The sequence below is a fragment of the Ornithorhynchus anatinus genome, chromosome 7, assembly GCF_004115215.2.
Source record: "Ornithorhynchus anatinus isolate Pmale09 chromosome 7, mOrnAna1.pri.v4, whole genome shotgun sequence".
Taxonomy (NCBI): Eukaryota; Metazoa; Chordata; class Mammalia; order Monotremata; family Ornithorhynchidae; genus Ornithorhynchus; species Ornithorhynchus anatinus.
In genome coordinates, this window is record NC_041734.1 from 46038691 (window position 1) to 46052873 (window position 14183).

Here is a 14183-nt window from a genome sequence, read left to right on the forward strand (position 1 = left end):
GGAGTCAGAGGACCAGGTTCTAATTATGGCAATGCCTCCTGCCAGTTGCATGACCTTGAGCAAGTCACTTAACTTCTTAATGCCTCAGGTTTTTCATCTATAAAATGAGGATTCGATGCTTGTTCTCCTTCCTACTTTGACTAAACTCCATGTGGGACAGAGACTCTCACCTGATTATCTTACATCTACTTTACTACTTAGCTTTGTGCATATCATTATTATTACTATCATTATTATTCAATGGCAACAACCTTTTCATATTTAAAAAGACATTCATTTCAGGCATTTATTTTCAACTGGGTATTATCTGTCTTATGCTGTCGAGTTGTTTCTGTCCCTCAGCGACACCACTGACACATCTCTCCCAGAACGTCCCGCTCTCCATCTGCAATCATTTTGGTAGTGTATCCATGGAGTTTTCTTGGGAAAAATACAGAAGTAGTTTACCATTGCTGCCTTCAGTGCAATAAACTCGAGTCTCTGCCCTCGACTCTCTCCCAAGCCTCTACTGCCCAGCATGGGTCAGTTTTGACTTGTAGCAGATTGTCTTCCACTTTCTAGTCACTGCCCAAGCTGGGAATGGAATGGATAGGCCTCTGCTTGACTCTCCCTCTCAAAGTCAAGCCTGCCAGAGTACTGGAAACTCCTCAGGTGTGACCCTGAGAGGGTCAACTGGGTATAACCGTCTGAAAAACTTCCCTCATATGATCTGAATATTTTGAGCTTTCACTTACCTTCACATTGCATGTGTAAACATATTACTACATGTTTTCTATTCCCTTTGTTTCTCAATTGTAAAATGAACAACATTCATAAATTGTAAGTATATGGGAGAACCAGAATGTCCTCATAGTTGTGGACAAGTTTTCCAACCACAAACCACTGCACCATCATTGAAATCCTCAATTAAGTGTTTATTTGTGACTGTGCTCCAAGCAAGTTAAACAGACTGGCCCCTGCTTTCATTAGCATATTTTTGTACAGCCTGACCAATACAGTAACCTGCATTAAACAAGTATACAGTTTTCAAAGTGGAATGTTCTATTGGCAGGCTAGATTTTTTTCTCTCTTATTTAGTTTTCCAGTCACTGCTTCCACATTCAGTTTTCCTCTAACATGGAGGGTACCTGTCTGGTAAATCCCTCTTCAAAGAAAACCTCCCCTCTCTCCTGTTGTCTAGTGCTTGAGAGTCCATTTTGAGTTCAAAAAGAAACATGTGTGGCTCAGAAGTCATGGGTTCCTAAATCCTGTTCTAGATCTATGGAGCAAGAGAAGATCATTCTAGATCTCCTCTGTAACCAGCATCACCAATCAATCAATCATATTTATCGAGTGCTTACTGTGTGCAGGGCAGGGTATTAAGCACTTAGACACATTCCCTGCCCACAAGGAGCTTACAGTCTAGAGGGGGTGACAAACATGAACATAAATAAATAACAGATATGTAGATAATTGCTATGGAGCTGGGGGTTGGTGATGAATAAAGGGACTAAGTTAGGGCCATGCAGAAAGGAGTGGAAAAGAGGAAATGAGGACTTGGGGAAAACCTATTGAAGGAGATGTGCCTTCAATAAGTCTTTGAAGGTGGAGAGAGTAATTGTTGGATATGAAAGGGGGGGGTGGGGGGAATTCCAGGCCAGAGGCAGGATGTGGGCCTGAGGTCTAGAATATTCTACATCTTCTGAGAGAACATAGCACATTTTATCAACATGGTAGTGTCTAAAACAGAGCTGCCAATTTGCTCCCAAAGTTAACTGTTCCACTCATCATATCAGTTTATATCATTTCTTCCTGATCACTTTGTGGGGCAGCCAAGTGCTCCAAATTAATCAGCAAGAATGGTCAGAAACAAAGGAGCCAAGTTGAAGCATCCTGTCTTTGGCCTTAGTAGTTAAGTGAGTTGGGGGCTGTGGGTGGAAACGAAAAAAGAGAAATTATTAAGTAAGCATTTATCAACCTAAAGTAGCTCCGGTTCTCACAGTGCCCAAATGTAAGTTTCGAGTCTCGTCTAAGAGAAGCATAAACAAACCTTGGAGCACTGTTAAAGCCACATCTGGGAAACACTGCCCAAGCAGCCCACTGGCTTGATCGGAGGGCAGGTCACTCAGTACAGTGCTCTGCACTGTATAGGCACTCAGGAACTAGCATTGAGTGATTGACGGTCCTGTCACGACGAGTCACATCATGTAGACTTTGGGATGCCCCCAAGAACTCAGTACAGTGTTCTGCACACAGTAAGTGCTCAGTAAATAACATTGATTGATTGGCTGAGGGTCTGCAGTGAAGGAGTCTCTGAGGAGCTGGTGAGAGAGACCCACTCACGTCCTCTCTCATCCTTCTGGTTCTATTCCCAGGTGTCACAACTGTGTAGCTCCCGCCCATTATTCTGCATCAGTGGCATATATTAAGCATTTACTGTGTGCATAGCACTGTGACAAGCACTCGGGAGAGAACAGTTCAATAGCTGCTAGACACAATTCTTGCGCACACTGAGTTTATGCTTGCTGAGAAGGAGTGTGGGCTAGTGGATAGAGCATGGGCCTAGGAGTAAGAAGGACCTAGGTTGAAGCAGCGTGGCTTAGTGGAAGGAGCATTGATTTAGGAGTCAGAGGACGTAGGTCCTAATCCCAGCTCTGCTACTTCTCTGCTGTGGGACCTTGGGCAAGTCACTTAACTTCTCTGTGCCTCATTTACCTCATCTGTAAATGGGGGATTAGGACTGTGAGCCCCAAGTGGGACAACCTGAATACCTTGTATCTACTCTAGCGCTTAGAACAGTGCTTGACAAATAGTAAGTATTTAACTAATACTATTATTATTAATACTATTAATATTATTCTAATCTCAGCTCCGCCACTTGTCCACAGTGTGACTTTGGGCAAGTCACTTCACATCTCCGTGCCTCAATTACCTAGTCTGTAAAATGGGGATTAAGAGCACGAGCATAACTATATCCAACTCTATTTGCTTGCATCCAATCCAGCAGTTAGTGCAGTGCCTAATATACAGAAAGCGCTTAACAAATACTTGTCTACCAACTCTGTTGTATTGGACTCTCCCAAGTGCTTAGTACTTTGCTCTGCACACAGTAAGTGCTCAATAAATAGGACTCATTGATTGATAACGGGGAGGCAGACATTTAAAGAAAGAGCATGATCTAAGGGATAGACCTGGGCCAGGTAGCCAGGACCTGGGTTCTTATCCCAACTCTGCCACTTGTCTTCTGGGTGAACTTGGGCAAGTTACTTCACTTCTCTGGGCTTCAGTTACCTCATCTTTAAAATAGGATTAAGAAGGTGAGCCCCATATGGTACTTGGACTGTGTCCAGCCTGATGACTTTTTATCTATCCCAGTGCTTAGAACAGGGCCTGGCACATAGTATTTAACAAACACCATAATTATTATTATTACCATTTAAAAAGTGAATGTCCTATAAGGGAAGCATCAGAGTATAAGGTTATGTACACAAGAACCGTGTGAGTGGAGATGAAGTGAGTGTTAAAATTCTTAGGAGGTACAGATCCAAGCACACAACTTATAGGGTGGAAAGATCAATCCATCAATCAGTTGCATTTCTTGAGCACTTACCAGTAAGCGCTTGGGAGAGTGCATAGAGTTGAAAGACCCACTCCCTGTCCACATTCCCTCTTGACTCCTAGCTCGTTGAGGACAAAGTATCTGTTACATTGTTGTACTGTACTCTCCCAAGTAATAATAATAATAATAATGGTATTTGCTAAGCGCTTACTATGTGCGCAACACTGTTCTAAGTGCTGGGGGGATACAAGGTGATCAGGCTGTCCCTCGTGGGGCTCACAGTCTTAATCCCCATTTTACATATGAGGTAACTGAGCCCCAGAGAAGTGAAGTGACTTGCCCAAAGTCACACAGCTGACAAGTGGCAGAGTTGGGATTAGAACCCATGACAACTGACTCCCAAGCCTGGGCTTTTTCCACTGAGCCATGCTGCTTTTCCAGTTAAGTACTTAGTAGAGTGCTCTGCACACAGTAAGCACTCAATAAATATGATTGACTGAATGAGTGACTAAAATGCTTTCAGTCTAGAGGATGCTGTAGTCTAGAGAAGAGAGTTTAGTCAGGGAAGGGTTCCTGGAGGAGTTGTGATTTCACTGAGGTTTTGAAGGAGGAGAAAGCAATGGTCTGTCAGACATGAAGGGCTTCCAGACCAGAGGGAGGGCATGGGTGAGGGGGCGATGAGATTTTACTTGTATCCAACCCAGCATTTAGTATAGAGTCTGGGACATAGTAAGTGCTTAACAAATACCATCATTATTTTTGGAGTATGAAGAGTTGTTTGGCCTTAGATGAGCTGAAGTGTGAAGACTGGGTTGTTGAAGGCGATTACTGTCATAGTGGGCAGGGAATGTGTCTGCTAACTCTGTTGTATTGTACTCTTCCAAGTGCTTAGTACAGCATTCCACACATAGTAAACTCTCAGAAAATACCATTGATGATGAATAATGAAATAAGGTGGGAGGCAAGGAGCTGATTGCAGGGGGGGCTTTGGGACCTGGCATGGTCAGGAACTGTGTCTGCTAACTCTATTGTATTATACTCTCCCAAGAGCTTAGTACAGTGCTCAGGACATAGTCAGTGTTCAGTAAATACCATTGGTGATGATTAGCAAGGTAAAGTAGGAGGGCCAGCCTATTGAGGGGTTCAGTAGGTCGTTTTGGGCAGGGAACATGTTTTCCAACTCTGTTATGTTGTATTCTCCCAGTGCTTAGTACAGGGCTCTGCACACAGTAGGTGCTCAGTAAATATGATTGATTGATTGATTGAGCCCTCCTATTCACTGAGAATAATTGGGCTGGGAGTGAGGGGATGAATACAGGGAGCAAGTCAGGGCATTGCAGATGGAAGTGGGGAATGAGGAATTGAGGGCTTAGTCAGGGAAGGCCTCTTGGTGGAGATGTGCTTTCAATAAGGCTTAGAAAAGGGGGGAGAGTCATTATCTGTGGAATGTGAGGAGGTAGTGTGTTCCAGGACAGAAGCAGCAAATGGGCGAGGGGTCGGTGTTGTGTTCGATGAGATCGAGGTTCAGCGAGAAGGTTGGCAGAGGAGAGAAGTGTGTGGTCTCGGTTGAAATAGGAGAGTAGCAGGTGAGGTAAGGGTCACACTCACTCTCCTCCCAGGGTCAAAACCCGGGACCCGCGGGGATAAAATCAGTGTTCAACATTTATAGACGTTTTGAGCAACCAGACGACCGAGCCGATTACCTGGTGTCTACCCCAGCGCTTACTTCAGTGCTTGGCATATACTAAGCACCTAAGAACTATCACAATGGCTATCGTGCTTATTGTTCCTATCATTATTGATCATTATTTCACTCCTAACCACTCAGTGTAATATCTATCCTCAATCCTCTCAGTGGGAGGCTGGGACCAGCAGAGAATGGAATATTGGAATTTTCAATGGGACCAAGCTATAGTCAGTGGAATGAGAAGCAGCATGGCCTAGTGGATAGAGCACAGGCCTGGGATTCAGAAGGGCTTGGATTCTATCCCTGCCTCTTCCACTTGTCTGCTGTGTGGCCTTGGGCAAGTCACTTCACTGGTCTGCCTTGGTGACCTCATTTACAAAATGGGGATTAAAACTGCGAGCCCCATGTGGGACAGGGATTGTGTCCAAATTTATTATATTGTATCTACCTGGTACTTAGAACAGTGCTTAGCACACAGTAAGTACTTAACAAATACCACAAAAAAATGACAGTCTTATTTTGTCCTTAACATTCCCAAGCTTAATATCAGCCCCTCAGGAGTATGTAGTTTTTTGTTGTGATTGAGCAAGTGGAAAATGTTCTTCAACACGGAAGGTGCTGTCAGTGGATTCCAAGGTAATTACCAGTATTTAAATATTAAAAATAGATCACGACAAAGAAAATGTAGAACAATTGACTATCAGTATAGTTCTTAATAGAGTGATACAGTGAAGTTGAAAAAGCATCATCAACCTGAAATGATATAGCTATCAGTGACCAAAAATATCACAGAAACATTATTTTGATCCATTTAAAATTCGTCATCCAAAACTCAGTGAAATTAGATCACGGGGGAAAAAAAATGAAACCTAATATTGGATAATGTTGTGTATCCTTGTGTTATTAAATTTGGTATTTCACTTTAGCATAGTGTTAGAAATAAATGAAATACAACAGGAATTATATACAGGCTATCAACGTATCCCCTCTTTACCCATTTTCCAGTAATACCTCCTTACTCCCTCTCTCTCTCTTTGGAAAGCATCTTGCAATTTAACAGTTACCAAGTAAAGTCGGAAGGATTTGTTGATAGATTAAAGAAGTCAGCAGTTTTAAAGGAGCATGAAATGAAGTGTGTGTTGGTAAGATCCAACCCGTGCTGGTGGGAATGTGGAAACAGAGGCCCTATTGGTTACTGGCTTGTGAGAAATAGGTGCACAAATTTATCTGGGTGTCGAGACCTCTGGTAGAAGCCACAGGCCATGCAATTCATCGGGTTAATCTGACGACTCAGCTTTGGGTCTGAGCTCAGCCAGCGGCCTGCTGTGTGACCTTGGGCAAGTCATTCTCTGTGCCTCGGTTTCCGCATCAGCTAGATGGGGCAAATTCTACCTGCCTTATTCTGAGGTTGTTGCAAGGGCATGGGTGAGCTAAGTAATATGAGAGCGATTTGGGAAGAAAAGCACTATTAAAAAACCATGCAGTACTAAAAAAGTAAGTTAAAACTGAAACTAATCAGCTAAGCCCACACTGGGAGATACCAGAAGGTTCATGCACACTGAAGGGAGGCAGTCCATGGTTTTGAGTCTTTCACTCGCTAATCAAGCAATAAATCAATCCATGGTATTAACTGAGCATTTATTGCTATCAGAGCACTGAACTAAATCCTTGGGAGAGAGGTGGTAGATGTTTCCCTGCCCTCAAGGAGGTTAATAATTCTCAAAAACAAATTGGGGATGAAAAATGAAAAGAGCACTTTGGGTGAATTCTATGGACAGAGCCAATTGGATATCAGAAAGAGATTGTTTAGGTGGTGATGAACTCAGTTAAACAATGACATTTATTGAATGCTTGCTGTCAGTAGAGTGCTGTACTGAGCGCTTGGGGGAGTACAATAGAAATAGAATAAGTAGACAGGATCCCTAGCTTGGACGGCCTTGCAGTTTACTGTGTGCAGAGCACTGTACTGAGCATGTGGGGGAGTACAATAAATAAACTGTAAACTCGTTGTGGGCAGGGAATGTGTGCTTATTGTTGTACTCTACTCTCCCAAGCACTTAGTACAGTACTGTGCTTATTGTTGTACTGTACTCGCCCAAGAACTTAGTACAGTGCTGTGCACACAGTAAGTGCTCAATAAATATAGTCAAATGAATAGACAGGATCTCTGGCTTCAAGGGACTTACAGTCTACTGAGTGCAGAAAACTGTATTGAGTGCTTAAGAGAGTACAGTACTTATCCCTGCCCTAGGGGAACTTACAATTTACTGGGTGCAGAGGATCATACTGAACACTTGGGAGAGCACACTAGAGTTAGTAGATATGATCCCTGTCCTCAAGAGGTTTGCGTGCTACCATGCGAAGAGCATTGGTCAAAGCATGACAAGATCCCTACCTTCAGTGGCCTTGTACAGGGAAACAGACATGAAGAACAATTTAACTACAGGTTAATCACAGCCGTAAATGCATCCTGGAAAGGTTTTGGTGGGTGCAAAGTCAAGATTTTGGGCAATGGGCAAATGATACATTTATCAGACAGATTTGGATCTGAGAGGCGCTTCTTGCCCAGATAGTCAAGCGTGATTCATTTGGAAAACCCTCTCTGACTTGCTCACTTTTCTAACTTCCTTTAATTTCATGTTCCAGACCAAACTTTCTCTCTATGCCAAGTGGGAGCTGTCCTTGGCAGGACTGCACCATAGCGACGATTTAGAAGATGAAATTCTCAATCGCGTTTGGGTGGAGAGGGCCTTCCTGAGAAATGGCTCTGGCTTGTCTCCCAGGGGAGTAATCCTTTCTGTCAAAATTTTATAGCGGGTGAGTTGGATTCCCACTTTTGCGACTGGTGAGTTGCCAGGACGGGTCTCCCTCATCCTGGAGCACAGCCCCTCTGTAGCCCTAACAATATACTGGTGTTCCCCGGCCTGAAGACTGGCATTCCGGTGCTAGCGTTCCAGAAATTCCTAGAGGGTGGGGTGTTGCACGGTCAAATCCCAGGATCTTTCCATCCGTCCAACATGATGATTAGTTTTTTTCGTTGTTGATGTTTTGTTTTTTATGGTATTTGTTAAGAGCTTACTATGTATCAATCAAGTTTGAATGCTGAGGTAGGTGGTCAGCTAGTCAATGGCATTTATTGAGTGCTTACTGTGTGCAGAAAACTATACTAAGTGCTTGGGAGAGTACAATAATAAAACACTAAGGCACATTCCCTCCCCACAAAGAGCTTACAGTCTAGAGGGGGAGATGAACATTAATATAAAGGAATAATTATAGATATGGACATAAGTACTGGGGTACTGGGAGGAGAGATGAACAAATGGAGCAAGTTAGGGTGATGCAAAAGGGAGTGAGAGGAGGAAAGGCCTCTTGGAGGAGATGTGTCTTCATTAAGGCTTTGAAGCAGGAAGTATGTCCCCAAGTGATATAGGGCTGGGAGGGGGGTTGTATAAAGGGAAAAAGTCAGGGTGACTGAGAAGGTAGTGGAAGACAAGGAAAAGAATGCTTAGTCGGGGATGGCCTCCTGGAGGAAATGTAACAAATGTACAAGGCACAAGTTAATTAGGTTGGACACAGTCCCTGTTCCTCATGGAACTCCCAGTCTAAGGAGGAGGGAAAATAGGCAGTTGGCAGAGCTAGTGTGAGAACCCAGGTCCTCTGATTCCCAGGCCCAGGGTCTTTCTGCTGGGCCATGCTCCCTCTAGTTAGTTATGTCCCATAGGCTCGAACACTTCCACAAGTTGGGAGATGCAATGCCCTGATTCACTAAATCAATGTTCTGACATTTCTCCTTCCTTAACAATGGTTAATCGATCAGTCAAGCCCAGCGGAAAGAGCACAGGCCTGGGAAATCAGAGGACCTGAGTTCTAATTCCAGCTCTGCCCCTTGGCTTTCATTCAGATTCCTTGGGCCTCAGTTTCCTCCTCTGTAAAATGGGGATCTGAGCCCTATTCTCTCTCCCCCTTGGACTGCAGTCCCTGTACTGGAGTGTCTGAACTCATCACCTTGAAGTATTGTAAAGCAGCATGGCTCAGTAGAAAGAACACAGCACCCACCACCTGCCAGCTTTGAGAACTTGGACTAGTCACTTCACTTCTCTGGGACTCGGTTTCTTCAACTGTAAAATGGGGATTCAATCCCTGTTCTCCATCCCTCTTAGACCGTAAACCTCACATAGCACAGGGACTGTGTCTGATCAGCTTGGATCTACCCCAACGCTTAGAATAGTGCTTGACACATACTAAGCACTTATCGAGTACTATAATTATTATTCTTATGATCATTACATGCAGTGGGAGCAGGAGGCAGAGTAAACCTACATTAGGCAATAACAGCAATGGCGTGGGCAGATGAATTTCTAACTGCCTCATGAGCACTGATACGAACATGCACTGTACCGGCTGGTGTTGGGATTAATCAGGGAAGGCCTTCTGGAGGTGGCGGCGTTTGAGTAGCTAATGCAGATGGGGTGAGCTGAGTGAATATATATTGTCAAGGGGGCTCCCCTTAGTGGGCAAGGCACGGTTTGGGGGTCAAACAGTTTTTTCTTTTGGAATGTAAGAAGCAGCTTGGCTTAGTAGAAAGAGCACAGTCTTGGGAGTTAGAGGACACACGTTCTGATTCTGATTCCAGCATCTGTCTGTTATGAGACCTTAGGCAAGTCACTTAACTTCTCTGTGCCTCAGTTACCTCATCTGTAAAATGGGGATTAAGACTGTGAGCTCCACAAGGGATAACCTGATTACCCTGTCACTGGGCAGGGATTGTCTCTATCTGTTGCTGAATTGTACATTCCAAGCGCTTAGTACAGTGCTCTGCACATAGTAAGCGCTCAATAAATACTATTGAATGAATGAATACCTTGTATCTACCCTAGTGTTTAGAACAGTGCTTGGCACATAATAAGCACTTAACAAATAACATTATTATTATTATTCTACTAGATTGTGGACACCTTGAAAGCAGGGATTAGGTGTATTTACCCTGCCGTACTCCACCAAGCTTTCAATACAATGCTGACTGCATGGACAACTGTCACATCCTTGAGAGTGGGGATCGTCCAACTTCTCAGTACAGTCCTCTTCCCACAGTAAGTGCTCAATAAATACCAGTGATTGATTGGGAAGCCAAGCAGAAGATCTGATTTGGCTCTCACTGAAACTGCAGGACAGTGGGCTGGGAGTACTAGTTGTATCTACAATGTAGTCTCCAAAATGTTTGTTACAGAGCTGTGCACACAGAAAGCACTCAATAAATATCATCAATTGATCAGTGGGTTGATTGGCTCAACAGACTGCAGAAGTGGACCAAAACTTGGTCTAGATGCAGACTATTGACTGACTGCCTTTATTTCCCTTCCTTCCCCATCCAACTCACCCCCAACAGCATGCCACACTCCTCCATTGTCCCATCAGTGACGGATAATTACTTCACCTCAGAAAGCCCTGACACAGAAATTTCACTAATGGATTCAAATTTCCCTGACAGAGGCAATTTAAACTCTCAGAATTGCTGACATGTAACCTGACTGTTTGCTGGAAAATGGAATCACTTCTCCCCAACCCCACACAAATGTGGAAAAAAATAGTTTCAATTTTGACCATAGGGTGAGTTCTGGCGATGGGCTAGAGGTGAAGGAGTTGGAGAAAGATAATTCTGTGTAGTGAGTGGGCAAGGGAAATCCCTCAATACGATTTTTTTAATGGAAAATCCAGAAATGATAAATTAATTGAATCCCAGTATTGCAACATAGTAATGGTTCTTGTTTTTCCATTTCATTCATTCATTCAATCATATTTATTGAGTGCTTACTGTGTGCAGAGCATTCTACTAAGCTCTTGGAATGTACAATTCGGCAACAGATAGAGACAATCCCTGCCCAGCAATGGGTTCACAGTCTAAAAGGGGGAGACAGACAATAAAACGAAACAAGTAGTCAGGCATCAATACCATCAAGATGAATAGAATCATAGATATATACATATCATTAATAGCGTAATAAATAATATATACAAATATACACAAGTGCTGTGGGGAAGGGAAGTGGGTAGAGCAGAGGGAGGCAGTAGGGGCAATGGGGAAGGGAGGAGGGCAGAAGGAAAGGGAGGGCTCAGTTTGGGAAGGCCTCCTGGAGGAGGTGAGCTCTCAGTAGGGTTTTGAAGTGGGGAAGAGAGTTAGTTTGGCAGATGTGAGGAGGGAGGGCATTCCAGGTCAGTAGTAGGAGGTGGACCAGGAGTCGATGGTGGGACAGGCATTTCTTGCAAATAATCAAATGACCTAAGGACATGAAAAATATAAGTTTAAAGTGAATTTCATTTGTGTCATTAATCAATCATATTTTTGAGCACTTTCTGTGTGCTCAAGGGCTCGATAAGTTGTAGTATTCATTCATTCATAATTATTGAGTGCTTACTCTTCATTCAATAATATTTCATTTAAATTTTTTAAGCACCTACTTTGCACAGTGTACTGCACTAAGTGCTTGGTATTGTACTGATGGTCCAAATCCTTTCCATCACGTCCACCAGATCTTTAGAGTCGATCAATCAGCCAATGGTGTTTATTGAGTGCTTACTATGTGCAGGGTACTGTACACAGCACTTGGGAGAAGCGACCCTATTCAGCTCAGTTGGCACATAGAACTGCTCCGTCTTCTCCTTCTTTACCCAGTGAAGTGGGAGGCTCTGTGACCCCAGGGAGTCAGCTGTGGTGGCAAGTTCTGGGGGGTGCATCCATGGGCGCATTTGTCATGCCGGTTCTGAGACTCCAGGACTCCCTGCAAACCGGGAATTAGAACCCAGGTCCTCTGATTCCCAGGCCAGTGCTCTAGCCACTAGGATATGCTGCTACTTTCTCTGAACTTATAGTCTGTCTAGACTATAAACCCCCTCTAGATCATAAGCTCATATGGGCAAGGAATGTGCCTATCAAGTCTGTTATATTGTACTGTTCCAAGCACTTACTTCAGTGCCCTACACACGTTAAAACCTCGATAAATATGACTGATTGAGAGAGACTAGGCCATTCAAATTTCATGTTTGGGTTTTCGTTCTTTGTTTTTTGCCTTTTAACTGCTAATTTACAGTTCTCTGCTCTCCCATCAGGTAAAAACGGATTTTTCATCGAGTAAGACAATGGGAAAGAGAGATAATTACTCTGTGTTGCAGGAAAGCACGTGTGTTTTACCACCGAGTTCTTTCAGAATGATTGGTGATTCACACCCGCCGTGCTCCTGGTCCGCCTAGGAGAGCTTGATCACAACAAAGAAGGTCTCAGAGTATGCATGCTGATTAACAAACCCAGGGTTATGCTAATCATTGTGCCCTTCTCAAGTGAGATCCCCACCAGGAGTAGAGAGCACAAGGAAAGAGGGGGCAGGACCTCTATTTGGGGAAACCGCATCAGATTTGGTGGAAATGACACGGAAGTTCGGAGTGTGGAGTTCGAGAGTAGCTTTCATTGAGAAGGAAAGCGAGGCATGGGAAGAGCCAAGGAATGCATCCTGATCGCTCAGTACAGTGGTCGGCAGATGAGAGGCAGTGTGGCCCAGTGCAAGTCAGAGGTCATGGGTTTGAATCCTGGCTCTGTAACTTGTCAGCTGTGTGACTGTGGACAAGTCACTTAACTTCTCTGTGCCTCAGTTACCTCATCTGTAAAATGGGGATTAACTGTGAGCCTCACGTGGGACAACCTGATTACCCTATATCAACCCAGTGCTTAGAACAGTGCTCTGCACATAGTAAGCACTTAACAAATACCAACATTATTATGAGAGAATATAAGCTCCTCAGAGACAGGGAACTCAGGACCTTATCTATCAGGCAGTATCTACCCACTCTATTGTAGCGTATTCTCCTCGTTGCTCGGTAGAATGGTCAAAGCATGAGAGAAGGTAAGATCTCAAGAGCAGGGTTCGGATCTAAACCCTACTAAGAGTCTTGTCTTAAGCCACTGAGTTGTCTCTGACCCATAGCGACACCACAGACACATCTCTCCCAGAATGCCCCACCTCCATTTGCAATTGTTCCGGTAGTGTATCCAGAGAGTTTTCTTAGTAAAAATATGGAAGTGATTTACCACTGACTCCTCCCGTGCAGTAAACTTGCATCTGTCCACGACTCCCTCCCATGCCGCTGCTGCCCAACAAGGGTGAGTTTTGACTTGTAGCAGATTGCCTTCCACTCAGTGGCCACTGCCCAAGCTAAGAATGGAATGGGTATGCCTCTGCTTGACTCTCCCTCCCATAGTCGAGACTGGTAGAGTACTAGAAACTCTCCAGGTGCAACTCTGAGAGGGTACTATTGAGAGTACTTGAATAATAATTGGGTTTACGTAATTAACTGTTTCTCTTAGATTGGAAAGCCATCCATGATTTCAGCACTATCAACCATGATGGTGCCCTTCTGAAAGAGCAAAACCGATCTCATAGAAGCTTGGGAGCCAAGCAGGTTTGGAGACCACTTCAAAGAATGCAGAGTTCTGGCTGGGAGACTGCCATGTTCCCGAGAGGGGTTGGCTTGGAAGAATATGGAAATGGTATAGAACATTTTTTTTTCTTTAACTTTCTCCTCTAATTGAAATAGGATGAATGAGCACCTTGCCTCATGAAGCCTGTGGTAGCCCAGAGGAAGGTTGACAGTCCTGAGGGGGATAAGAACCCACAACCTTCTGATGCTGTGGTGAAATCCTCTAATTGTGTAAAGTATTATTTTTATGCTACCGTTTGAGATAAAGAGGTTAAGTGAGAAAAGCTGAAATCAATGAAGACTAATAGGACAGTAGGACTAATTAAGAATGATAGGAAGCTTTTCCTTTTTTTCCCCTTCCTTCCTCCCTCGCTCCCTTCCTCCTTCCCTTCCTTCCCCAGATTGGAGGTACGTATATGTCAGAAATGACACATAGTTTGGGAATGACATACATGTCACAAAATGCACATATGCCAGATGACGTGCACGTCA

At 43.9% G+C, this 14183-nt stretch overlaps 2 non-coding genes across 2 annotated transcripts; both read right to left on the minus strand.

The window, feature by feature from the left end:
- Positions 1-531: 531 nt before the first annotated feature.
- On the minus strand, positions 532-669 carry LOC114813559. Its single transcript, XR_003761276.1, has one exon. It is a non-coding gene; the product is annotated as a small nucleolar RNA SNORA7 (small nucleolar RNA).
- Positions 670-13384: 12715 nt separating this feature from the next.
- Positions 13385-13522, minus strand: LOC114813383. Its single transcript, XR_003761104.1, has one exon. It is a non-coding gene; the product is annotated as a small nucleolar RNA SNORA7 (small nucleolar RNA).
- Between the last annotated feature and the right edge of the window lie 661 nt (positions 13523-14183).